Source organism: Mycteria americana, chromosome 17, assembly GCF_035582795.1.
Source record: "Mycteria americana isolate JAX WOST 10 ecotype Jacksonville Zoo and Gardens chromosome 17, USCA_MyAme_1.0, whole genome shotgun sequence".
Taxonomy (NCBI): domain Eukaryota; kingdom Metazoa; phylum Chordata; class Aves; order Ciconiiformes; family Ciconiidae; genus Mycteria; species Mycteria americana.
Window position 1 is genome coordinate 7,650,241 of NC_134381.1, and position 26,012 is coordinate 7,676,252.

Consider the following 26,012-nt stretch of genomic DNA (forward strand, 5'->3'; position numbering starts at 1 on the left):
CAGCAGCATCCCCACGGCTCCCCTGAGCGTGTCTGAGCTGCTGCAGGGGTCAAAGCACCCACAGCCTCTGCCCTGCTCGGCAGTCACTTGCAGGTGATCCGAGTCCTGCAGCTTGCAGTGGTGATGGCACTGGAGCTCAGCCTGGCTGCAGGGCTGCGTGGCTGCAGGCTGGGCTCAGCTGCCTCGGTGCTTTCCTGGTTGTGTGGGAGCTGTTTCCTGGTTGTGTGGGAGCTGTTTCCTGGATGTGTGGGAGCTGTGCCGAACAGCTAGAAAATTTGGGGTGCTTCTGTCCATGAAACCCGGCTGTGCTCGGCACTAGGTCTCATCTAGGCAGAGTTGAAGACTGAGGCTGCAGGGGGGTCAGGGTAGGTCCCTCACCCAGGGGACCATGGCTTGTGGGGTCACTCCTGGGAGGATGCTTTGACCTGTGGTGGCTCTTGGGTTATGGATGGGAACAAATATCACTTAGAATCATAGAATCGTTTAGGTTGGAAAAGACCTTCAAGATCATCAGTTCCAACCGTGAACCTAGCACTGCCAAGCCCACCACTTAGAGCCCATGGAGAGGTGAATACCAGGCTAAAGGACAGCTTTGAGCTCTGTCCCTGCCTAGGAAATGTGCTTTTGTCCCCAAGGTCTGGCTGCGTGCTGAGCAGTCAGGCTACCTCTCCACACTGCTGTTTGGTCCCATCTCCTGGGGAGAAACCAAGAGAAGGGTCCCGAAGTTGTTTGCTGCATTTGGCTCCAGCTCCCCGGAGTTGGTTTTGTTGGAGGCTGTGGACGTGACCACCACCTCCTTGGAGAAAGCAGGTCCGTGCCAGGGGCTCCCGCGGCAGCTAGTGGTGACTGGCTCTCCGGAGCCGCTTTGGGGTCTTGCTGCTGCTGCCCCAGTGCATCACTTCCAGGAGGGATGAGATGCCCTGGGCAGCCAGGACTGTTTGCTGGGCTGTGGTATCTGATAGCGACCCTGTTTAATTGCTAGGTCAAATATCCCGAAGTCTTTAGTGCTGTGCAGCCAAGGGTTGATCCCTTGGCTTGGTCTGACCCTGTGTTATAGCTGTAAATGTGGCTGTGCTGGAGCACAGTCCCTACCCTAACTGGAAGGTCTGTCTCTAGCACCAGCGTGAATAAGGCATGTTACCTGCAGATCCCTTTCCCGTCTGTCCTGAGTGGAGCAGGACGGGACTTGCTGGGGACCGAGCAGGACTTGCAGTCGTGCTCCCTACTGGCAATGGGACCAGCGGGCTCTCGGAGGAGCCCGGGCAGCAAGCTGTTATCTGGTGATGGGGGGGCATGGAGACCAGGCGCCTGTGATCTATGGCTGATTGCGTCTCTCTGCCTCTGTTTCCCTTCCCACCTACCCTGTCCTGTGGTTTCTAGATGCTAATCTGCGCAGGGCAGGGCCTGTCTTACCACGCAGGCAGCGTCTGGCAGCGTCTGGCATGGGGGGCCCTTGGGTGACTCCTGCGATGGGAATTGCCCATCTCCAGTGAGACCACCCTCCCGGGGCTCGCGGTGCCAGGCGGTGATGCTTGGCATTGAGAGCAACCAAACAGGCAGATCCTTCCCTGTTTCCTGTGCTTGCCGAGCCTGCAGGGAGGGCGGTTGGGGCAAAAATTGTATTAAAGTTGGAGCTGTGGCTCAGGTGGGGTCTGAATGCGGGGATGGCGCGTGGGACCTGCCGGGGCTCCCGGCCCCAGGCACGGTGGGGGTCCCCTTCCTCACTAAAAGTGACCCCAAGCGTGTGGGGTTAGTGCTGGCAGCTGACGCGGGGCCCCGAAACGGTTAATCGCTGCCTGCCTGCGATGGAAACTGCAGCCTTCCCCGAGCAGAGCCCTTCCAGTGCAGCCGGGGAGGAGCGTGGCCTCGCGATGCCCCATGGATGGATGGACGGACGGATGGACGGACGGATGGACAGCGGCAGGAGGACTACAATCCCCGGCAGGGAGCGAACCCCCCCGGGGGATGCCGGGACTGGTAGTCCGGGCCTGGCCTGGGGGTCCCCGCTGTCACTCGTGGCTGGGGCGGGGGGACCCGGAGGGAATGTACTGTCTCGGGGAGGAGCCAGCGTGTTCACCCACTTTGTTGTTAAATACCTTAAAGGAGCAGTGGCTGTGCCCGAGCGAGCTCCCTAGCGGAGCCGCACAACCTGGGCTGTGGGCTTTTTAAAGATAAAAATCACTCGCGTGGCCTTCGTTATTAATGACATCTCCCGCGCTCAGTAACTCCTTCGGCGCCTGGGCATCGGCAGCCCGGGATGGCGGTGGGCCTGCCTCGCCGCGGGGCTGCCTGCGTGATGCTGGACCACCTCTGGCCTTCATCCCCTCCAGAGCATCCTCCTCCCGGCGCTCTGTGCCCCGGAGCCCGGTGATGCCGGGAGGCGGGTGCCGAACCTTCCGATGCTCTCTGTGCCGTGGAAAAATCAGCGCGGCGGCTGTTTCCTCGCAGGGCTGACATCCCTGCTTGTGAGCAGCGCAGCCGAAGAGCTCTGGAGCGAAGCGCGGAGCAGCGACGGCGTGGGCAGCGGGGCAGATTTCTCGTGCCTCTGTGGCACAGCCGTGACCTGGAGATTTCTTCCACCACCCCCCCCCACCCCCGGCATAGTTCAGTCTGGCACCCGGTGCCTCCAGCCAAACACCCTGGCCTGGCGCTGGCATGTGCCCAGCAGACACCCACATCAAAGCCACCGCGGCTTGCCTGGCCCCTTGCCAGCAGCTACCTCTAGACAGCTTGTGCGAACCTGGAGGGAGATGACAGGGAAGCATCCAGCCCCCCGGCAGCTCCTGCCCACCGTGGGGCAGCTGGGGCTGGCTTGGGCACGGGGTGGGAGCTGCAGCCGAGCGAGCGACCCCGTGTTGGGACCGTGATGGGGGTGTCCATGAAACATCTGTCCCAGCAGAGCCGGCCATCCGCGGGCTGGCACCTGGCTGCCTCAAATTGCTTTGTCCCTGCTGTCCTGTCCTGGCACTCCTTGCCTCCGTGCCCCTCTGAGCCTCGGCAGAGGGGGATGAAATCCCTCTGGCAGGCAAATGCGCTGGAGAGGGGCTGCTGGAGCGTGGCAGGGGAACCTGGCTGACTGGTAAAGCAGGAATAACCACCAAAACGCAACTGGCGGGGAGGGCTGAGACGCTGCAGGGAGCCGGCAGCTGAGCTGGCTGGCGCTGGGGGATGCTCTGGGGCAGATGGCCCAGGCCTGCTTGTGCTGCCCGCGGTCGCACGCCGCGGCTCACCCGTGGGCTACCATTGGCCTGAAGGCAAAGCGAGGGCTTGGGTGGCAGGGCTGAGCCCGGTGCTCTCCTGGTGCTTTCTCTCCTGGGCTGTTGGGTGCAGCTCAGCCTCCTCACAGGCCAGGGGTTGGGTGCTTGCCTGCCAAGGGGCTGCACTCTATTCTTTCTCCCTCCTGGGTGCAGGTGTTGGAGAGAGTATCAGGCACGCCTGATCCTGCCTGGAACTGGGCTCCAGCTGGTCCATGCTGCAAGTTCAGGCTCGTGTCCATACTGCTTCCAGCCTGATGGCTGGCCCAGCACAGCTGGCAGCAGGCAGAGCTGCTGGTCTTCCTTGGATTTGGGGTTGTCTGCGTGAAATTCTTACCCAAAACAGATGAAGTCTTCCTCGGGGTGCAGAAAGTGCCTGGTGCATGCGTGGCACAATGGGAGAGGAAGGGCTGAAGCCCATCAGAGGTGGTGGCTGTGGAGGGACCTGTGGTGCCAGGACCTGGCTGCCCAGCGTGCAGGGACTTGTGCGGTTGGATGCTGGATCACAACCCACGCAGCTGTGACCTCCTGGGTGCATCAAGGGCAGCAGGAAGACCCTTCTGGGCTGCAGTGGAGTCTGCACCGGGTCCTTTTCTGTGCAGAGGGAAGCAGTGGAGTGGGAGAGGCTGCCTGCAGCGAGCCGCCGGCTGCTGCATCCAGTGAGGAGCCCGCAGTGCCCGGGGCACAGGGAGCCCGTGCTGCTTCTGTGCTGTGGGTGCAGCCAGGCTGCTGTCTCATGGATGCTGAAATAAGAAGCCTGGGGGGGTCCTCGACCGTCTGCAGCCAGCCCACAGCAGCGTGCGGGAGCACAGTGTGACCAGTGCGTCCTTTATGGCGAGGTGTGAACAGAGACGATTGTGTAGGAGGAAACAAATTCGTCTCACCTTGATGCAGGGGAGAGGGTGAGGGCTCAGTCTAACACCTCCTGCTGTGCCTGGCTGCTCTCTGGGGGCTGTTCAGGGGCCGGGTGAGGTGGTGCGTGCTGTGGGCTGGGCTGCACAGCTCAGCCCGCAGCCGTGCTGCCTGACCTTGGTCCAGTCACTTACTCCCTGTGTTCCCTGCGCTCCCCGGTGCTGTGACGCTGACACTCGCTGTCTTGCAAACAGCTTCTGTATGTGTGTGTTTCGTATCTGGCCCAGCGGGGACCCGCCTACGAGGCTGTGTGAGCCCTGATACAGCATTTATGGGGGGGTTCATGGGCTGCACGGGACCTGGTGAAGCTGTCTGGTGGAGGAGGACACAGGAAAGCTCCCCTGCAGGCCTGTCTAGCTCTGTTGCTTGTTCCTTTTTGCTTTTTCATCCCTCACCTGCCATTTGGGAGCCATGTACCAGCAAGCCTCATGCGTTATGATGGTTGTGTTGCAGCAGGTCTTGGAGGAGCCGTGCACTGAAGCTGCTGAGGTGTGCACCCCTCCGTGCTCCCTGAGCTGATTGCTTCTGACACAGTCCTGCTTGGACCTGGACCTGGACCCAGACCGAGCCTGGGCTCTTCCTGCTCTGATGTTGGAGCAGAAGCCCCAAAGGGTGAAACGCAGCTGCTGGAGGAGGCGGCAGGAGCTGTGGGTTGGGGGTCCTGGAGGTGAAGCTGGCTGCAAACAACTCCTGGTGCAGTGCCGCTTTGCATGCTGTGTGACTTTCGCACGTGCACAGGCGTTCCCAAGGCTGAAGGGAACTTCAGCCTTTTCCCACTCTGGAAGGATAGAAACGAAACGTGGATAACATCGCTAGGCTAGCGTTGCTAGAGGAATTAAGAGCCAAGCAACTGCATCCATAGGAACCTCTGTTCTTCCCTTATCCCCTTGCACATCGAAGTTAATTGCATTTCCAACTGACACATCAAGCTGTCCTGCCACGGTCGTCTGCAGCCAAGTCAGCGCGTAGTGGTTGCTCCGGGATATAAACCTCACCTCTGGTGTCTCACTCTCTTGGGGGGATAACGTCTTTCCCAGGGCTGTTTGTACTATGGTCAGGTCTTTGGAGCCCAGGGCTCAAGCTGAGCATCTTGCCAGGTCTTTACGGGTATCTCTCGAAGGTGAGACTTGTCAGGCTTAAGCAATGGATGAAATTTTTTTAATGGGTGTTCAGCAGCCACGGTGGAGATGCTTAAGGGCATAAATTTTTTAAGAGCATAATGGATGTTAAGCTCTCAAAAATAAATCCTAAGTCTCTCTAGCCTGTGTTTCCCAAGGTATTGGCGGCTAGCTTGAAATGAGAGAGCAAGTGAAATGAAATAAAAGGCTTTTAGATGGTGCAGAGCACCAATGTGGAGCTTCTGCTTTCTTTGTGTGTCTGAGTTACCACTCAGTCCTTTGGGATCCTGAGGGTCAGGACAGCAAGGTCTTAATCCCTGGTGGTTGCTTTGAGGACCCATACCGGAGAGCAAAAGTAAGGTTTTTTCCCCATGCTGGTAAGATTAGTTGGGCAGAGCCAGCAGCGCCAGGCTCTAAAACCTCCTGCCTGGAAGACTTATCGATGGCAACCAGAGAGTCTGGTGCAAAACTGTATGGAGGCTCTCCTGATGAAGCCCAGTGAGCAGAGTCTGGGTGTGGGAGGTGGGCCAGTGCCTTCCCCCCTCCAGCAAGGAGCAGGAAGACCTGGACCGAGCAGTTCTACCTAAATCATCGCAGGGAGCTGACGATGGGGCTGGAAAGCGCCAGGGCCTCCTGGTTTCACCTCGTAGCAGGAGCCTCCTCTTCCACCCTGTGTGGATGAGCCTTTCCTGGGGAAGTGACAGCCCCATGTGGGGGTTTTCTCCCTGGCCCTTGTTGCCCCAGGAGCAGCAGGAAGGAGACTCTCCCCTCCGGCTGGTGCAGCGACTCAGGGCTGGAAAATGGGGAGGAACTGGCTCCATCCTTCCCCAGCCGCTGTTACCCCCAGGCTGGGAAGCAGAGCCGCTCCTTCCCTCTCTGCAGACACAGTGATGCCGAGGAGGGAAGGAGGTGGAGGAGCGCCGTGCTGGCATGGGCGGCACTGCTGAGGGTGCCGGGAAGCCGACAGCCCAAGACTTGTTCGACGCTGCTTTCTTCTCCCGCCGCCGGAGCAGGGAGGACGGCGGCTCCAGGAGCACCGAGCTCCTGCTTGTCTCCTCCTGCCCGAGGAGGCTGGCTCGGGGAAAGCGGGAGCAGCTCTGATCCCGTGCACAACCCTGGGAGGCGGCGAGTGAATGCGAGCGCTGGCATCCTGCAACACTGCACCCTCACGTTGCTCTTGCCAGCTCCCCTCCCAAGTCTGGCTGGAAACGCTCCTGCCTTCCCCTTGAGGTCAGCTCTGCTGCGGCTCTGCTCTCTGAGGTCGGCTTGTACCTGCCGAAGGCTTGGCCCTGTTTTATAGAGCTTTTTCACGAGTGTGCCCTGCGAATGCCCTCCCTTGGGCTGCGGGAACACTGTTTGGAGATGAGCAATGCCGATGCCTTCGGGAGGCTGATGAAGTTGGGGTGCTGAGTGATTTGCACCAGGTCTTTCCGCTGCTTGCCTGGGTTTTGAGGCAGGTGTTGACCTGCTCTGAGGTAGCAGGTCCTGAAACACATCATTTGCGAGTGTCGCGGTGGTGGGAAGAAGCAAGAAAAGTGGAAGGTTTAGGAAAGATCAGGGAAAAATGACTCCTTGAAGTATGGGTTGATGCAGAAATGTTACCTGCTGCTTCTCTAGTTCAGCTTAACGCTGTGCCCCAGTCCTGGTAGTGATTGGTGTGTGATTATGGAAATTGGAAAATCATATTTTTCTGATATGGAAAATCTGTCGCATTGCTTGAGAACATCTCCCAGGGAAAGTGTCCTTGAGTAACAGAGCACCAGAAAGCCCTGGAGAAGGGACTGCACCTTTCCAGTGCTGGTAGTGTGAAGGTTTTTGGCGAGTGTCCTGTTTTCTTCTCCTTTATTGGACATGTGTGGGCCACGGTAACCTTGTGCCTGCCCAAAGGGCTGTTGTTTACTGGGTCCGACTGTCTGCATTCACCCCAAAGGCATCTCTATTCTGTGCCCCCATCGCTCCTGAGCCCTGGGTGGCCATCACAGCTAACCCAAGGGACAAAAAGCTCTATCTTCTCCTCCTCCCTGAAAGCTGTGAGGATCAGGGCTCTCGCTGCTCCTTGAAAACACAAGGTGTGGCTGCACCAAGAGCCTCTGGCAGGAGGCTGGCATGAGATGTGAACAGACCCTGGTGCCTCCTTACTCTCGTTTGCACATCTGGATTTTCTTTCCTGCTTTTCCAGCCTGCTCTGAGCGCTGCTCACCCCTGCTCAGGCTGGGAGAGCATTTTGGGGTAATTGCTGCTGGAGCGACTGGGGGTGGGAGAACACCCTCCCACCCAGCACGAGTTTGCAAGTTCTCCCAGCTCCCAGCTGCTCTGGCTGCTGCTGCTGCTGCCTCTTGGGGGAGGAGAGGAGGGACTGAGCAGGGGTCTCTGCTCCTCCGCACAGCTGCACCGGGGCTCTCTGCGGCTCCCAGGCACAGCAGCTCTTCCCCAGATGGAGGACGGGGCCCTGGGGGTATTGGCCGTCTGCTGCTTTGCTGCCCAGAAAGGCCTGGAGGCTGTTTTACGCCACTGCTCTGCTGTTATCCATTGAATTGCACTGAAAACCATGCTCCCCCCCGTTATCCCTGAAGATGGGTGCAGATGACTTCCCTCCTGACATGTGCGTGATCTGTGCACGCTTGGCTCTCCTCTCTTCCCAGGCAGCTGGCAGGTTATTTTTGGTTCTGGAGCGGCCCAGATCTGGTTTCTGCCGGGGCAAGTCCCTGCCCAGTGCAGCGCTTGCATCCCCTGGGCTTGCGGGAGGCGAGACGCGCTGGCTTCCCTCGCCGATGTGTCGGCCGGAGCCCACGGGGATGCTCCGGCGCTCACCTGCCGAAGGGCTGGTCCAATGTCTCTGTGGATGGCTGCAGAGAAGGGGATATCAGCCAGGTCTGCGGGGACTCACCTGGACGTATCAGCCTGGGAAACCCGATCTGTGGGCCTCTTTGGGGGAGAGGGACGGGCAGGAGCAGCTGGTGCTGTCGCAGGGCTTGGAAATCCAAGCCAACACCTAGTCACGTGCGTCCCCCTTGGCTCACAGGCTGGAGGAATGGCAGCCCCCTTCCCTCGGATCCTGGCCTCCTGCCTGGGTCCTGCGGTGGAAACCCCTTTGGAGGGGCACTGGGGGGCTGAAGAGTTTGCTGGGGGCAGCCCTGGGGAGATGCTGGGGACTTCCTGCCCTGCCGCTCTTTGGGAAGGGCTCACGGTGGGAAATGTGGGTGCTGCTATTTGGCTACCTCATTGCAAGGATGTCCCTCCTCTTGAGCCCCCCTGCAACTCCAGGATGTTTGAGCCCTTTCTTAAAATCAAGGTTCGTCCCAGCAATCCTGGAGCAGTGGCTTATTCCATTGCAACAGGGTGCTGCTGAAAGCATCCTTCCCACATCTGCACGTTGGGGTGCTCTGGGGTACCTGGAGGGGGAGCAGAGGGCAAATGCAATCAAAAAGGGCTTTTCACCAGGTTAGACACAGGCTGAATGTTTCCTGGGCACCGTGGGCTGCATGGAAAAGCACGACTGCTTATTTCTCAGCTCCCGGCTGGCACTGCAAGCTGGTGGAGGTGAGCACCTTGCTGGAGCCAAGCCCGCAGGAGGTATTTTGAGAGCAGGCATTTGTGGTGGATGCGTGTCCCCAACTGCGTTGCCTCCGCTGTATTCAGGACTGTTATTTGAGGCTTTTAGTAGGCTGGTGCCCTGTATATCCCAATATCTGCTCCTATGCTCTGTACGGATGCTCAATAGCCCGTGTGCCTGGTGGTGCAGGTGGGGTAAGAGCCCGTTCCCAGGCGGTGCTCGCTGCCGTGGCTCAGGACACCGCATCCAAACACGCCGGCTGTCCAACGGGGAGAGCGGGAATAAAATCGTGGTGTGTGTACTTGCAAGACGATGGCTGGCAGAGGTGAGCTGCCAGAGATGCTGCAGGTCGACCTGGGTGTCAAAGCTGCCCTGATATATCCCTGGGCATCAGGGGAGGCTGCAGCGCTGCCCATCCAGTGCTCCCCGTCCTCCCTGGCACAGCTACCGAGCCAGGACAGATTTTTCTCACTGAAAACTGCCCTTTCCTCCAGGAGGGAGCATCATGCTCCTCCTCATCCCCTTTCAACAAAATGCCGCTCTGATGTTTCTCTCTGCTCCTGGAAGGGGGCAAAGCAGTTTCCAATCTCTAACTGTGGGGCTCCTGGTATAGGCTCGCAGGTCTGGGCTCTCCTGCTCCGAGCATCCCCCTTTTCCTCTCTGTGTGGGGTTTCTGGACTCACCTCCCAGGACCGACCTGGCTCCTAACTCTGCAAGGCTGGCTCCTGCCAGCTCTTCTGTGGCAGAGCTCGTCGTCTCCCCATGAAGTCTGAGGGTCTCAAATGCCACAGAAAACAGAACCAAATCAGCTGTGAACAGGCTTTAACTTACTATTCAGGAGTACAATAGAAAATCAAATAGATGCTACATCTCCTTCAACTGTCTGTGTGCCTGGTTTTCTTTGTTGCAGGTGACTGGGGGAAAGAAAATAGGTTTGTTATGAAAGCACCAGGTCCAAACTGCCCTGCTCTGTTAATCTGGAAACCAGGAGATGTGAAGGAGGTGGCTTGTGTGGACCAGGGCTGCTGTAGGTGGGAGCAATGCGAGGCTGAGGTTGGCGGCTCTGTTGTCCCATGTTGGCTCTGCAGCGTGCAGAGAGCACCTGAGCTCTGCACAGCACAGCAGGTTTGGTGCGGATGCTTTTGTCCAGCCGTTCATCCCCACCGAAGCCCTTGCAGAGGACAGGCTGCCTCCTCGTGCCTCCTGGTTTTTGGCTGTACGGCACGGAGCACGTCTTGTGCCTCTATGCCGGTCTGTGCTCTGCTTCTTCCTTGGTCTGGCCACTCTGTTCAGCTGGGCACAGTATTTGGCAAAAATCACCCAGACCAAGAGTGAAATTCAGATGCACAAAGCAAAATATTTGGTGTGAAGCATCCTAGGGCTGTACCGTGCCACCGAGATGTTTCATGGAGCGTGTGGTAGGGCTACATTGTGCCACAAAGCTGCTGTCAGGGATGTGCTGCTGGGCAGGGAGGAGAAGGCAAGGGGTTCTCTCTCCTTCCTGTAGAGCTGATTTCCAGGAGCTCTGCTTTTGGGGTGGGCTTGTTGGCAGGGGGCTGAATCCTGGCCCTGCAAGCCTCCTGAGCAGGGCTTCACGTCCAAACCCTCCTTTTCTCTCTGGCTTACCTGGTGCACCAAGCCATGGACGGACAAACGGACGTCCCCAGCTGAACTGGGCTGCAGGGAGGGGAGGCAGCAGCGTTGTTGCATCCTTTGCGAGTGCCCGACTCGTCAGGCCCCACACAAGCTCCTGCCGGCCCTGGGTGTGGGTTCGAGCAGGAGCCTGTGGTTAGGCAGCACCTCGGACATGAATGCGATGTGAACTCGGGCTTCCTTTTTGAAGTTTGACACCCGGGATTTTCCCCACCCACTAGGAGGACTGAAGACAAAAAAGAGCAGAAAAGAAAAAAAAAAAGGGGGGGTGTGGGGGGGAAGCCCTCTTTAAACTGCTGGTGAGAGCACGTCAAGGAGGCAGAAGTTAAAAGGGGCTGTGGGGGAGGGCTTGGTGTGCTTCTGTCTGTCCGGCCAGCTCTGACTCACCAACACGTGCAGGTACAACCCTGCTGCAGTCTGGTTTTGGGTTGAGCCTCGCTTGCCAGGCGAAGCCAAGAGGAGTCTGCAGAGGCAGGAGGGAAGCGGAGAAAAGGGAAGAGCTGCCGCTGCTTGTGCTCGGCTACTTGGTGTGTGATGGCCCTGAATCGTGTCCCCTCTCTTGCCCCTTGCAGTCGTTCCCCCCTTTCCCAGCTGCATCCCAACCTTGAGTGAATCAAGAAGGGCCCAACCTTGGGTGAATTAAGAGAGCCAGGAGCTGACCCCGCTCATGTAAGGGTTGCAGGATTAGGCTGCCTTAAACAACAAAGCTTTGCTCCGCCTGTCAGTCGGATACCCCAGGGGCAGACTGGAAGGGCGTGGAGTGGAGGATCCTCGTTGCAGAGGTAGGATGGGAACGTTTTCTGGTCCTGCCTGTCTGGTTTAGCACTCCCGGCTGGGGCTTGGATGATCCAAAAGGGAGCTTGATCTGAGATGCAAGGTTATGACTTATTATTATTTAAAACTTCTAAAGCTTGAAGCTGCAAAGCTGTAACTTGGGCCCAGATTCACCTGATAGACCCGATCTGCCAGGGATGGAGTGGTGGACATGAGGTTGGATGTGATGCCTGTTTGTGGAGGGTTGTGCTGGGGCAGCTCCAAATGAGACCTGCAAAGGCAGCGACGGGATTCCACCCTGTCCCTCGCCTCCACCCAGCCGTCAGCCTCTGCTTTAGGTTTGAAGTCAAAGCTTTGGGGGGTTGAAGTGGCTGCCTTTGGCATCCCGAAACCCAGGCTTGACTCACACCTAGGGTATGGCGTGTCCACATGTCTCTGGAGGGGAATGGATGTTTTATGTGGCTGAGTGTGGCCAGACGGGTCCTGCCAGCAATGGAGGATCTCCTGGGCCCTGCTAGAGCCTGGAGCAGTGCCTGCACCCATGTGGAGGGACGCTTGGTCCAGCTTGTCCTTCAGCACCATGAAAAGAGGCAAAAAGTGAAACTCCAGTCCCTGATAACCATCCTGTACCCCATCCAGAGGGGCAAGAGGGGAAGGTACCCTTGCCAGGGCTGCTCTCACCATGAGTGACCCTACCAGGAGAAGGGGCTGAATGCCAGCAACATGTGGAGGAGGAGAGGACTTGTGACCAGATAGTGTGAGATGTCCCAGTGGGAGCTCACAGCAGCTCAAATCAGCCACCCTTTCTGTGGTTGCCCCATAAGGTTAAGCTCTGTGGGGTATCACAGGGAATAGTTGCAGCTCCTGGAGCTGAAAGGAGCTGCTGATGTTTTCTGTTCCTCAGGAGGACAAATGGCTGGGCCATTGCCCATTGCAGTGGTGTCAGAACCATGCCAAGCTTTGTCTCTAGGTAGTCTTGACTTGGTGAGGTGAGCCCACCCATCCATGGCAGGAGGAGAGGTGCTTTGTAGTCTGGAGGCAGCCGGGGCTTGGCTGTACTGTCACCCCAAAAGCTTGGGTCCCTTCATCTTCCCTCCTTCCTGGCCATGCATGGCCATCACAAGACCATGCCCTCTTGTTGCAGGCAGGGGGGTTCAGCCTTGTGATTTTGGCCCTCTGAATGTCACGGTCCACTTCTCCTTTGGGAACTTGCAACCTGCTGCAGAACAGAGCAACCGGCTGGCTCTGTCTGAAGGCGTCCTGCCCTTGGCGCTGCAGCCGTGCCAGATGTTGAGGTCTGGAGAGCAGCACTGAAATCACTCTTTCAGCTGGAGCTGCTTGCTCCTACCCTCATGGGAGGGATGCTGCGTACCAGTTGCTTGCTGCAAGAGCCGTGTGAGTGCACAGCTGAAGGAGAGAGCTGCTGTGACGCCTACCAGAGGGGAACGGCGAGCTTTGCCCTTGCTCTCGATCCCAGGGCTGTGAACCGCAGAATAACGGAGGGAGGTGGCTGTTCCACCAACAGGGTATGGTAAATGTGCCGGGATCCTGCTGTTAAACACCCATGCTTTGCGCGTTTCCATGTGAGGGGAGGCTGCTTTGCAGGTGGTATGTAGGCAACTGCTGTCTCTGTGCCATGGGTGCGTTGCTTTAGGTGGAGAGGAGCCGGGTCCGTGCTGCTGGCACGCTGCAGAAGAGGGGAGCTGATCTGGGGAAGGCTGCCTGCACTTAGCAGATGGGTTGAAATGGGAAGAGCCTCTTCCAAGACAGCCCTTGATGGAAATTAGCCTTGCACAGGGGGTGGGCTGTGGGGGTGAAGGGTTGGGAGATGCACGGTGGCTGCTAAATTTAGGAAGACACCATTTTGTTGGTTATCTCCTTGCCTGGTGTGCTAGATCATGTCCATGACTCGTAGCCTGGTCCTGACCGTACCTACGAGCTCTGTGGTGCCTATCTGTGTCCGTGCATGGGAGGAGATTCTTCCCCTCCACCTCCCCTTGCATCCTTGAGACCTTTAATCTTTCACGCTGTCTAAACCAGTCCCCTTGGGGAAGGAGATGCTTAATTAGCCCCTTCTCCCCCCCTGCTCCTCACTGCCCGTGTTTCCCGGACCCCGCTGGCTGGTGACCCCCTCTACAACGTGTCTATGAAGCTTGTTATCTGCCCTGTACAGATTTCCCTGGCGGGAAGGGGAGGTGATGCTGCAAAGGCTCCAGCTCCCGTCACGAGTGTCTGCCAAGGCGTGGGGAGCTCTTCCCAGCCTGGCCTGGCTTGTGAAGGTGTTGGGGCTGTTCCCTGGGCCCAGATCCCAGACAAGGTAGGAGGACATTGTCCCTGAGCAGCACTGGTCCTGAGATGGTGTGGGACCTGGAGGGCACGGCTACTGCTGCGCTCTTCTTCAGAGTGGGAGGGAAGGACCCATCCCTCACTATGGTGGCACTGGCACTTGGAGATGAAGCAGGATCCTTAAGAGCTGGGCTGCTTTAGGGCCTTCCCTCCATTTCTCTGGGGAATGCCGGTGGTTCTCTGTCCTCGCCTGTCCTGAGAAGGCTCAGCGCATTGCAGTTGGGCTCTACCTTGGGGGTAGTTGAATCCCAACAAGGGTAAAAAAACCCTCACCTAGCGCTCCCGGCTGGCCTCGTGCCTGGGGGACGGTGAGGTGATGCTGCTTGCCTTGCCGAAGCTGTAAAAGGAGAGGGGGAAGGAAGAGGGAACTGGATCCGCAGGCGAGGGAGCACCCGGGCTCGCCACCAATCTGCTGTGTGTGCAGGAACTGCTGATCCTGCAAACGGGCCATCGCCGTCTCCCGCGCGTGTTCCTCTGAGCGGCGTGGGGCTGTCTGTACGTGCATGTAGTGGGGCACCCATGCCTCTCCGTGTGTGATGCGAAGGGAAGCCAGCTCTGCTCTCTCCAGGCGAGGCTGTGCTTCGGGCTCTGGTGTGGAGGATAGGGTGCCCGGGAGAGGGGTGCTGCCGGTGGGCTGCTCCCCCTCCACGCCAGGGTTAACCTCCTCCAGTGGTGTCTCACGTGGCTGGGACAGATCTGCCTTCTGCAGCTGGGGTAGGGGAGGGAAGGAGGAAGCTGGTTGTGCAATTGTTCATAGAAATCAAATGTGAAAGGAGTGGGAATGCAGTGACGCAGAGGAGGGCATCTTCGAGGCGAACCTGTGTGCTACCTGTGCTGGGTCCATCAGCCTCCTCCCGACGCTGGTCCAGACACTGAGCTGCTGAGACGCGGGGAATGGCGTCCCTTGAACCCCTGCTCCCTCTCCCCACGCAGCGTGGCTGAGGGTTTGCAGTAAAACCGAAAAATGCCTTGTCCTAGAACTGTGCCTCCTGCCAACTTCTCTTATCAGACCCCGCACTTTCGCCTAGAGCCAGTAGCTGTAAGGATGGAGATGGGGGGAACAGACTGCTGTTACGCTGCTCTCTCGCCTGCAGCCTGTTTGCATTCATGACTGCATCTGTGCATTAAAGTGCTTTGAGCTCCTCGTTACCAAAGTGCAGACTCTGAGTTTTAACGAGCCACCCGTGGGAGCTGGGACTGGGAGAGACAAACCGCCGTCCTGCTGAACCGAGGCAGAGCTTGACAACAGGCACCGCTGCCTGGAAACGGTGGGCAAAGGCTTTATTGACCACTGGAGGTCACTTTTTCAATAATGCAGTACAATCCAACTTTATTTTGTCAGTACCTTTCATGCAGGCTGCTTCCGAGCTGCTCAGCAGACCCAATGCAAAGGGAGGGAGAGGAAGGACTTCTCGAGCTGGGGAGGTGGAGGCTGCTCAGCAGCGCGGGGTGCAGACAAGAAGGCTCTCGTGCTTCAGCGAAGAGCTAGAGGAGGAGAAGAGCAGAAAATGAAGCAGAAAATGAAGCCTGGATGATGCTCCCCTGTGCTGTAGATGCACCTTCAGGCTCTTCATAAGCAAATGAGCGTGTTTGGCCTTGGAGGGGGCTGGAGGAAGGGTGGAGGAGGCAGGGGGGTGCTGGGGAGGGATGGCAGCTCAGCACAGGCGAGGCTGGGTGCCGTGCGGGGAAGGTCAGCCTGTGTTTCTCAGCCGGAGCCAGGCAGTTGTTGGGAAATGAAGGCCCTACAGCAGCGTGGTCAGAAATCCAGCTTGCTGCAGCTGTTTGCTTCTCCTAGAGCGAAGGAGATTCAGAAACCCTGTGATTTGAGCTCACAAAAGTGCTCGAACATGGGCAGGCTCAGGCCATTTCTGAACCAGAAATTGTGCCTGAATCGTGCTCCTTTGCTCCCTGTGTGGTGCCAAGCTATTCCTGGGAGGGGACTGTGACCTCCTGCCTGCACTGCCTGCCTGCTCCAGGCGTCGAGGTGAGGTTTCTGCCCAGGCTGATGCCCCCCAAGGGCTTGGTCAGGTGCCTCCTCCCAGCCCTATGCAGGCAAAATCCTGAATACTGTCCTTGGACAAGAGGAGCTGTGGGGGACTGAGAGAGAGTGTCTTTGGTCACCCCAAAATCCCATACAGGAGTGAGAAGGGACATCCTGGGAGTCTCTGATGCCAGCAGCTGCTGCTTTTGCAAAAGAATTGGGGCAGTTTCTGCACTGGGGAGGAGCAGAGTCCCCAAGCATGGGAAGGAATGGAGGTTGGAAGTGGAAAACCCAGCAAAAAGCCTTTGCTAAGGAGTCAGCAGCAATGGCTGGTGCATGAGCAATTCTGCCAGGCTGCCTGCTTCCCTTGCATGGTGACGCGTGGTTTCCAGACCTGCTGCTTGTGCTGAGTGACTTGGGGTGCTGGAGGTGCCTGCCATGGATGTGACCTGCAGGAAAGGCACCACTCATGTGGGAAACCTTTCTGAAAGTTTTCTGGCTCCTCTCGAGCTCACAGCCAACAGCCTTGCCTGCGCTGGCTGCGCCACGGGCAGGGCTGAGCCCCATTTGCAGGGAGAAGGTCCCCTTGTCCTTCAGCCCAGGGATGGAGCTGTGGCGGAGGATGGTCACCTGGGAGAAATGGGACTCTTCTGCCCCATAGCAGCCTGGGGACAAGGTGCAAGCGACCCCCCCTTTCAAGCAGCACTATGGCCACGAATACAGGATATTTGCACATGGGTGCCTGGACACACCAGGGTCCCAGGAAGGGGACAGACTGGTGGGCTTGGACAGAGCATCGAGGGTCTGATCCAGAGCCTTGGGGCCTCGCTGGTTCAGAGGCATGCAGGGGACAGGCTTGTTTGGTTTGCACATTCCTCTGCCCCACTTCTGTTGCCTCCTGTTGTTCCCGTGCTGCCTGTCCTCTCCTGCCTGAATCCTTGGTCTTTGCCCTTTCTCCAGCAGGAATGCAAACGCTAACCTGCGTCCACCGCGTTTTGGGGTCTCCTTGCTCTGTGCCTCCAGGCATCTTCTGGGTGCTCAGGCTTAAATTCTCCCCTTCTGCCTGGGGAAGCGGAGGTCTCCTCCTGCCTCGTCTGAGCCTGTTGGAGCTGCTTGAAAGGATCGCGGGGTTGCGGTAGGACTCTCTGAAGCCCAGAGGCATCCGGCCTGGCACTGGAGGAATTCAGTCTTCTCATGTTTCTTTTTGCTGTGCTGGAAGTCAGTTGGGAAGCTGGTCGTGCCACATCTGCCATGCAGGAACCACTTTTCCCTGCTGCCCTTTGGGGACCTGGCGTTCAGGCTGGCCCAGGGCCACGGGTGGCCGTAGGTGGCCTGGAGGGTCCTTGTGTCCAGGCTGCAGACCCCCAAGGGAGACGACAGTGTTGGCTCTTGTGATGTTGCTTGTTCAATTCACTATCCCCCAATTCTTAATTCTGGAGTAGCTGGTTCAGACGGTGATGTTTCCATCATCACCAGAATGAGCAGATCGGGGTTTTTTGGCTAACTTGATATTAACATTCCTCTTTGAGAGGTGGGAAAGGAATAACTGGTTTTCACATCTGTTTCTTCTACAGCTCAGGGAGGAAGGGGCTGGGTTTGGATGGAAATATCAGCATTGCGCTCGGAGACCCTGGGTCTGGGCAGGGGCAGGGAATCGCTGCCGTGCCACAGCCGCTCTCCCCAAATTGCTGCGGGAGCCAGACGCGCAAGAGGACCGTGAGAATTTAACCGCCACAGCAGATGGGACTCAAGACACGTCGGAGCAAATATTTAAAGATCCAGTTTTATAAAGCTACTTTTTGGCCTATAAACCACCCGCTCTGCAGCTCCCAGTGCCCATTGCTGTGAACTCCACTGTTTGCTGTTCCTGCTGCTCAGCCGCGCTGCCGACCGGCAGGACTCGGCCAACGTGCTGCCTTGGTTTAGTGCTGTATTTTGCTCTTTTCCCTCAACCCCAGGGTTTTATTTTATTTATTTGTTTGTTTTATTTATGGAAGGGATTTTCCTGCTCTCGGCAGAGTGGAACAGGAAGTGATTGCTCTAGCAAGGGAGGCTGTATCCCGCTCGCTGCCCAGCCCTGTCCTTCTCTCCTTCCTGCTCATGCAACAGTTTTTACTGTCTCAGCTGCTGCTGCTGGAGCAGCAAATGGTGAATTTCTTGTGCTGGAGGCAGGAGCGCTCCCTCCCTGTGCTGCCTCCCAGCCTCTGCTCTAGGACAGCCTGGGAGATAGGGACGGGGCGATGTTGGAGGGGAGCTCTGAGCCTCCCTTTTATCCCCTGCTACCACCCTATGGGGTTCCCGGGATCAGACAGACTCCAAGGCTCAAGGATATGTGGCCAGATCCTGGTGGATGTCTTCCCGCTGCCTCAAATTCATTTCACAAAAGGCTGAACTGAAGAACATGTCTCCAGAGGGTGGCAAGGCTGGGATCCTTTGTCCCCTTTTGCTCTAGAATACGTCAGGCACAAGTGTCAGGTTCCCAGAAATGATTGTTTACACAGCGTGGAGTGGTCTCCGGTTTGCTCTTCCCTTTGCTGCTTCGTCTTTCAGCCTGGGTCCCGTGGAGCCAAGAACTGACGTGGCTGCTAACACGGGCAGCTCTGCTCCTGAATGAGCAAAAGAAAAATAAATAGCATCTCAAATTGCAGCTTGTGTGTAATGGGCCAGATTTCTGCTCTCTTTTCCAGCGCTGCGACTTGGGGTAGTTACTTCTGACTTGCATCTGCAGTGAAAGAAAGATGGTAATTGGGCCCAGGGACGTTTTGGGATAGACCCAATTTAATCTCCCGGTGCTTCCATTTCTGCCTTGTATTCAACCCTGCTCAAACTCTCCTAGGAGAGTTGCTAACATAACTCACTGGTGTCTCTGCAGTGCTTGGAGATCCTTAGATGAGAGTGGTTACAGAAGCTTTTAATAGCACTTAACTCCTCTGGAACAGAAGTCCAAAGCAAGGGGAAATTCATAACTGATAAGAAAAGCCATGTTGGTGCACTGGGTTAAACCCAGCATCATGCCCTCTAATTATGTAGCGGTGGCCTAGGCTGCTAGAGTAACCGGTGAAGGCGGGATGGTTGTGCTCGGCTGGAGGGAACCAGGGCTTGATTTAGTGCCTGTTGAGATCAAGGGGCCTTTGATTTCAATGGGTATTGAATCAGGCACTGCAATATCAAATAGGCTAATCAGATAATAACTTCAGATCGTCTGACATAGATTCGTGTCCCTGAGTTGGGGCAGGCAGAGTAAATTGGGCAGCCAGCTGGGCAAGGCTGTGTGAGCCAGTGCACTGACGACTTGTCCCTAATGAAATGGGATGTCCAGTAACAGACTGGTGGCAAAGATGGTCTGGTAGCTGGCATGGGGTATGGGTCAGGCACCGTCCCTCCAGGCCAGGAGATTCAGCATGGACCTGTGCCCCTCTCCCACCTTGTTCCTGGGTGGGGGCTAATGCAGGGGCTGGTGTGCAGGATGGTGGCTAGAGGAGGTAAAGAGGGAGAGGAATTGGGGGTGATCTTGCATTGCTGAGCCAGTGCTTCGAGGCTTCTACAGTCTTCCTGCAAGAAAGGAGTTTTTTTCTTTGCAGTCCTTGGTGTATCAAGCTGGCACCTGAAATCATTTCTGCTGTCTTCTCAATGGGGAGACTGGGCACCACAAGAGGTGTGCTATAAAGGGAAGGATGTGCTGATGCTCCTCAGGGATGTTAAATCTCCAGGATGCCTGTTTGGGGGGTTGTTGTCTTGAGGCTTGAGCTTTCTGATCCTGAATCTGGCTATGCTTGCAGGAAACCTGTTCTGTAGCATGGGGCATGATCCCTTTCCCAGGATCCCCAGGGAATTTTACCCTGCTCTTGCAGGAACATGAGATATTTACAACGTCCTTGATCTCTCCTGCTCTGTACCTGTGGCTCATTAGCACTGGGGTTCTTGGTCTTTTTTCATTTGGCAGCGCCTGGGAAAGCATGTGGTGGTGAGCAGGGCTGGGGGGAGGTATTCTGGGGTGGGGTATGTATCTACGGTGACTGTAATATCACCCAGCCCTCTGCTACTAAATCTATCTAGTGCCGTGGCTGCTCTGCTGGGAGATCAGTGGCTGCTGCAATGTGGCCGGCCCTGAAACAGCTCCTCCAGCAAACGCCTGAAGTCCAGGGTCTCACCTCACTTCTGGCCTTGTAGATGAAAGGCTTTGGATGTGCTGCTTTGCAAGGGTTGGAGCCTGCAAAGCCCGATTCCTCTGGCTTTGTCTAGCAGTTGGGTTTTAAACCACGAGCTCCAACTCTGCAGCTTGTTCTGTTTTGTTTCCCTGTGGTTAGGGAAAAAATCGTAGTGTCTTGCTCTGTGTGCATTGTATGATGTCTGAGCAGAGTTTGCATCCCAGCCCGTCCCACGATCCCTCTCTGTGGCTGCAGGAATGTTATCTCTAAGGTCTCCACCTACCCTGATAAACTTGGCTGGAAGTGGGTCAGTAGGTTTAAAAGTTCTGGGGGGATACAGTGTGATCGTATCAGCATCATACCATAAAAGAAGCAGGCTGAAGTCAAATTCAAGGCAACAATGAAAACTTGGAGAGGAACAGAGAGAAGAGGCAGTGGATCGGCAGATGCAAAAATCCCTCTTGGTCCTATCAAGTGTTTTGCCAGAGTTAAATGCTGAGTAAAATATAGTCTCTGAGAGATCAGATCACTGGGTATTCCCTCTGGGTGGGGAGACCCTGGGTTGAATATTTCTTCGGTGAATCATCTTCTGGAGCTGTCAGAATAGAGATCTGGCATGGGGTTCTTGTTGTGTCCGACTGGCTGCTGGAGGTGACATTGCTTCCAGGCTATCTGGGCAAAACCACTTGAAGAAGACACATAAATAGCATTATCCAGCTCTCTGCTACTAAAGCTCTCTTTCCTGGAAGGCTGGATTCAGCAACAACAAACAAAGTCCTTCTGGGATGGCCTAAGCATCTAGAGCTGGGGTTTACAGGGCAACCAGAGGGGTTTTGGTAGGAGCATGCTCTGCTGCTGCCGCCTCCAGCAGGGCTTGGGGCAGATCAGCCCGCAAAACTTGCTTCACAAAAGCATCTCCTGAGTTTGCAAGGCCCATTGAAGGAAGGGCTCTTCCAGGTCTTCAGCAGCACGTGGCTGTTCTGCTAGATCCTCCTCTGGGAGCTGAGAGGTGGGTCACTGGCAGCCAAAAACATAAGAGGTCAATACAGGGGAAGGAACCAATTGCTAAATGACCTTCATGAAAGATGCCGAAGAGCCTGCGTGGCACAGGGAGGTGCCAGGCCCATGTCGGAGAAATCCTACAAGGAAAGCTTGTGAAGGAGATGGTCCAGTTAGATTTTTTTGCTTGGCTTTTTCCTTTAATCCATCACAGAGACTCTTCCAGAGTGGGGAGCAGACATTAAAAGACTGTCCGAGGTTGCAAGAACAACATGGTGGGAGGGAGAGGACTGTGCAGCCTTCATGATGCTGCGGTGATGGGTTGTCTTCTCTCCTGACTCTGGTCCGGGGACATGCTGCGAGGAAGAGGTGCCTGCTGCCTCTCTCCCGTGTTTTGGGGAGCCATGTGTCAGCTGTAGCTGGTCTTGGGGACTGCTTGGCTGCATTCTTCCTCTGGGACCATTGGAGACCGTCTGTGTGGACAGCATGAGAGTTGCAGATGCTCCGTTTGCAAAGCTGTAGAATTACTGGGAGGGGGAGTGGGTTTAAATCGTATCTCCTCCAATAAATCAGCACAGGCTGGGCCTCCCTGCCCCCATGGGGGCATGTGTTTGAGAGAAAATCCAAACCACCTCCTGTTTTACTGATCCCTGCTCAGGTCTGCCCAGCCTTGCACCAGGACAATGGTTACTTAAAGACCAAGAACGTTGTCTCAAGCGGTAAGTAAAGCAGGGCTCGCCTGCGCTGGGCTGCTCTGCGACTTCACTGCTTCGAGTACAAACAGCAAGCTGTTCCTGCGCGTGGGCTACCGTCACTGCCAGGAAAGCTATTCTCATTCAGGAGAGAGAAATGAGCTGTGCAAAAAGAAGGCACGTCTCGTATCGATAGGCATCGCCTGCCAGTTCAACCAGTACGTGATGGTACTGCTGCATGGGGCTGGCTCGGTAGGTTTGATACGGGGATGTTTGATGTGGGTGACCCTTTGGACCGTACCGGTATTGATAGAGAGTCTTCCTGGCTGCTGTGGCTGAACTGGTGTGACCGACGCTGGGTGGGATGCTGCAGCAATTACTCGCAACAGGAACAGAGCAAGTCACCGCGATGTCACATAGTAGAGGGCACAGTCCCTTGTGTGTCATGTTGGTGTTAAAAGCGATGTCCCACTGCTGGTCCCAAGGCATTTTCACCCCTTCTGGCCCAGAAAGAACAATGGCGTAGAGATGCCTTGGGCTGCTTTTTTGGGCTTCTTTAGTCTCTTTAACATTTTTTCTTGGGTGGTGTTTGAAGCTTGCTGAGGATGCTGCCCTCACGCTGCACAAGGAAGGGATTTTTTTAGCCCTTCGCTTGCATCTTTCAGGAGGAAACCCCTGGGAGTTTAAAAAGAAAAGTCGACACCAACCTTCCTTTTGGAAAATTTCAGCTCTGGGTGGAGGTGTCTGCATGTTGAGCAGAGCCCTTGAAGGCGGAGGGTGCCGGAGCCTCTCCGTGGTGTAGCTCGAGGGCTCTGATTTTCGACAGCGCCGGGCTGGCGGGGCGCCGAGCCACGGGAAGGCTTTGTGGATGCCGGTATCTCCTGCAGATCTGGGATCCGCTGAAGTGTGTCCGTCCCGACGCCAGCCTGTGCTCAGGTCCGCTCTTGGCAGCTTGGAGGGTTTGTGTGCGTGCCTGCCCTGCGATCCCTTGGCCCGTTTCAGAGATGGGAGCTGCCTGTGGGATTCCTTTCACCCCCAGTTCGGCATGGGGGAGCAAGACAAGGGGAGCCGGCCGGGGAAGTGGGGAGATTTCAAGCCATGTCTCTGGGGTGGGAGAGGAAAGCTTGACTCCTATGTGTCTCATTTCGTCATATTCCGCCCTCCTCCCCCAAAAAAACCCCCAAAAGCCATGCAAGGAAGTAGGAGCCATGTCCCGCCCTGCACGCTCCCCACGACAGCCCTGGGGAGGGAGGAGACCCCGACCCAGCTCTGCCTCGCCAGGACGCAGCCCCCTCCTCTTCTCCCTCCTCTTCGGGGGGCTGCGGGGGGCTTCGAGCCGGGGGCTGGTGTCCCCCCCGCCACGGCGGAGGCCCCCGGCCCGCTGCGGGCCCCGTAGCCTGCCGGATGTCAGGGAGCCAGACGGGCCGTCCCGGCTGTCGCAGCTGAGCTCCCGGCCCCAAACAATGGGGCCATTGAGGGGCTGGAGCCGGGGGTGAGGCCCGGCTGGCCCGGCTGCGGGCTGCGGACGGGGAGGACAGCTGAGCCCGCTTGTTCCACCCCAGCTGAGTTACAGCCCAAAATAGGTGCCTGGTGGCCATTCGGAGGCTGGGCCTCTTTGTCCGGAGGCCACGACTTGTTTGCGCGTGGGGATTTTGTGGAGTATTTATGGCTTGGAGAGGGGGAAGGAAGAAGGGAGCCTGGCAGTTGTGCGAACTTATTTTTATTTGTTTTTTTGTGTTAAAAAGGCAGGACTGCTGGTATTTTTATCCCCGCCTCACACCTTCCTGTAGGTGCTTATGCTTCCCCGCAAGCTGGCCATCTCCAACCTGGTGCAAGAGCCAGAGGCTCGTTCCGCCGGCCACCGTGATGGCGGGGTGAAGGGGACGAGGGGCAGAGAGGAGGAAAGCCCCGCGGTGGGATCGTGGTGCTCCTGAAAGCCCTCGTCCGCGGCGGGTGAGAGGGACGGAGAGATGCCATCAGCAGTTGGTGAAGCCACTAAGCCGTCCCCACTGCACGTGTTTGCCCATCTCTGTGTGCCATCCCGGTCACTAGTCCTGGGCTCTGCTGTGGCTGCCAGAGCCACCTCCTGCCCCGTGGGGTGTGCGTGGGTGTCTGCAGATAGCGCTTCCCCATCCTCCCTCGCCAGACCCCTCCGATCCGCTTTCCTGGCGCTGAAATGGATGCTGTCTGGCTCTCGTAGACACCGAGCATCTGCTGTGCCCAGTGACTCCGAAAATCGCGCCTCTTCCGTAGCCGTGCATGGATTTAAGGGCTCGACGTGAGGTGTCTGAAGAGGTGGTCGTGGTTTGAGCCCGCTCTGAGTCGTGCTGCTGAAAGCGGGGGTTATGTCTGTGTTGGGAGGGGTGTAAAATTAATGCAATGTTTGGATCAGCTCGTTAACTAACTGTGCCGGTCCAAATCTTGCCCTTGGAGGCAAGCGTGTTGCTGCCAGTGCCATCAACATAAAGACTCTCCCCAGCACAGCCAGGGATAGGATTTGGCCTGTTTATATTCACGGTGCAAAAAGAACCGAAGGATTAATGACTGATTACTTCTCGGGCCAGCGGGAGCCCTGGGTACCCATCTAGTCTGCAGATAACATGCAGGGCAGACCAAGACAAAGCTTTGCAACAGAATCCTCCCAATTACCTCACCGATCTCCCCGCGTGCCGTAAAATGCACTGTCAGCTCTGCAACCGGCTAGCCAGCGCTCAGCCCGCAGACGAAACAGCTCCCAACGCCGCTCCGAGCTGCCGAGCTGCTCTGCGAGGTTTTGGGGAGAAAAGCCTCGATCGTCCCCCCTCCGCCTCGCCCCTCTCCCAGACCTGGGCATCGTTTGGAGGTGGTTTGGTGGAGCCTTGGCTGGTCCCTACCTGCCTGCGTGCATGTGTCTGAGCATCCTATCGGCCCCCCCAGCAGAGCCTGCGCGTTGGATGCAGTTTCTATGGTTACTGCAGCTCCCGGGCCCGGGAAGAGCAGTTGGATGCTGGAGCTGGCAGGACCGACGTCTCCCTCTGGATCAGCCAGAAACTTGACAGGGAGTTGGTGTGTGCGGGAGCGACAGAGCGCAGGACAAAGAGAGGAGGAAAGAGAGGGAACCCAGGAGAAAAACCTAGCATCTGCTGGGTACCGGGGTTGCCCCCAACAGGTTATCCTCTGAACAGGCTTCAAACAGGAACAAAAAGGGTGGGGAAAAGAAAAGGGATGATGAGAAAATTGCAGTTCTGGTGCTCACATGAAGGTGACATTTGTTGTAGCATCTCTAACCGTTGATTCAGGGATCTAAACACATGGAAGTTTTAACTGCTGCCAGAGTCTGACTATTCTACCCACATTTGTTTTCTCCCAGCACTTCTTTCCTCTTATTTAATTCTTTTAGGCTTTTTTATCCTGATATTTCCCTCCTTACACACACAGGTTTCCTCCCCGTATTTATATATTCCCCTCCTGTTGGTTAGGCTAAAAGTTTAAGGCACGTTTAGCCCTTACCATATGCAGTGTTGGTGCCACTTGGGAATTGACGGGACTTTTTTGGCAGAGTTTTTCCCCCGTCACAGCCTTGCTGCTGCGGCCGTGCCGGTGTCCTGCCGATGGGTGCAAGCACCGAGCCGTCTGCCCGGTGCGCCAGTGTGCATGGGTGCAAACCTAGTTGGGTGTTTGCATCTGCAGTCAGGGACCCTCCTGCCCCATCCTCTCATCTGCCCTGCCCCAAATACATATGGTGCCTATGAAATTGGATTCAACCTCGTAGGCTGGACTTGCAAAACCCTTTCTTTCCAGCTCGGTCACTTTGCCTCCTCTGAACTGCTGGCAGACAGGGCAGCGCCTCCGAAACGTGTGTGCTGTAATAGGCATCTTGATCCCTGCTGTTACAGGCAGGGTGTGGGGACAGGAATGAAAATAATTAGGCCAAAGGCTTGGGCAATGAAGGGCCCTCGTCCTGACCTGCTCGGGAGGTAACTGGGAGCACAGGTCTCCCCGTGCTTCCCAGGTGAGGAAGGCTACTTGCCCAGGGAGCTCTCGGTGAGCCCTGAGCCAGTCAGACTGGCTCTCCCATCTCCCCAGGGCAGCTCCAAGCGCTTCGGCTCTGTCAGGAGAGGGGTTGCAATGGGTTACGGCTGTTCCTGACTCAGAGAGGAGTGGACAGGCAGGCAGGGGAAGGATTTGCAGGGTTCTGGCTGTTACCAGGGCTGGCAAGCTGCAAAAAAATCCCTGTAATGCCAGGAAACTGCGCCCTGCCTTGTGCACCAGGGTGTCTGTAACCCCGAGCCTCCGGGGTGGAGAACGGATGGAGCACAAGCGTGAGCTGAGCGGCTCTCCTGGGTTTGCACCGGGGGCTCTTGCTGCCCCAAAGCAGCGCTGCCTGGCCCTGCCTGCATCGCGTGTGGGGCCAGCGGCTCCCAGGACTGCAGGGGTGGCAAGTCTCTTCTGCGTGCAGGACCAGCCCGGCTCCTTGCCCTCCCTGTGGAGGGGAGAGGTGACGGTGCCTGGGGAGACGTCGCGTGGCTTCTCCTGAGCTGTGGCCTAATTTTGAGGCAGTTGCTGCCCTTCCCTGCCTGTCAGGCCCTTTCCCCTCACCTGC

At 56.9% G+C, this 26,012-nt stretch overlaps 1 protein-coding gene across 4 annotated transcripts in view; it reads left to right on the forward strand.

Moving 5' to 3' along the window:
• The window catches only part of LOC142418077 (uncharacterized), a 127,154-nt gene that overhangs the window by 5,705 nt on the left and 95,437 nt on the right, over positions 1 to 26,012 (forward strand). Inside the window, exon 1 of one of the 4 annotated variants that reach the window (XR_012778200.1) lies at positions 11,230 to 11,272. The exons of the other annotated variants lie outside the window; for them this stretch is intronic. The gene's annotated coding sequence lies outside the window, so the exon portion shown is untranslated. Of the gene's footprint in view, positions 1 to 11,229; positions 11,273 to 26,012 lie in introns of those variants that run through there. 4 annotated transcript variants of the gene reach the window in all.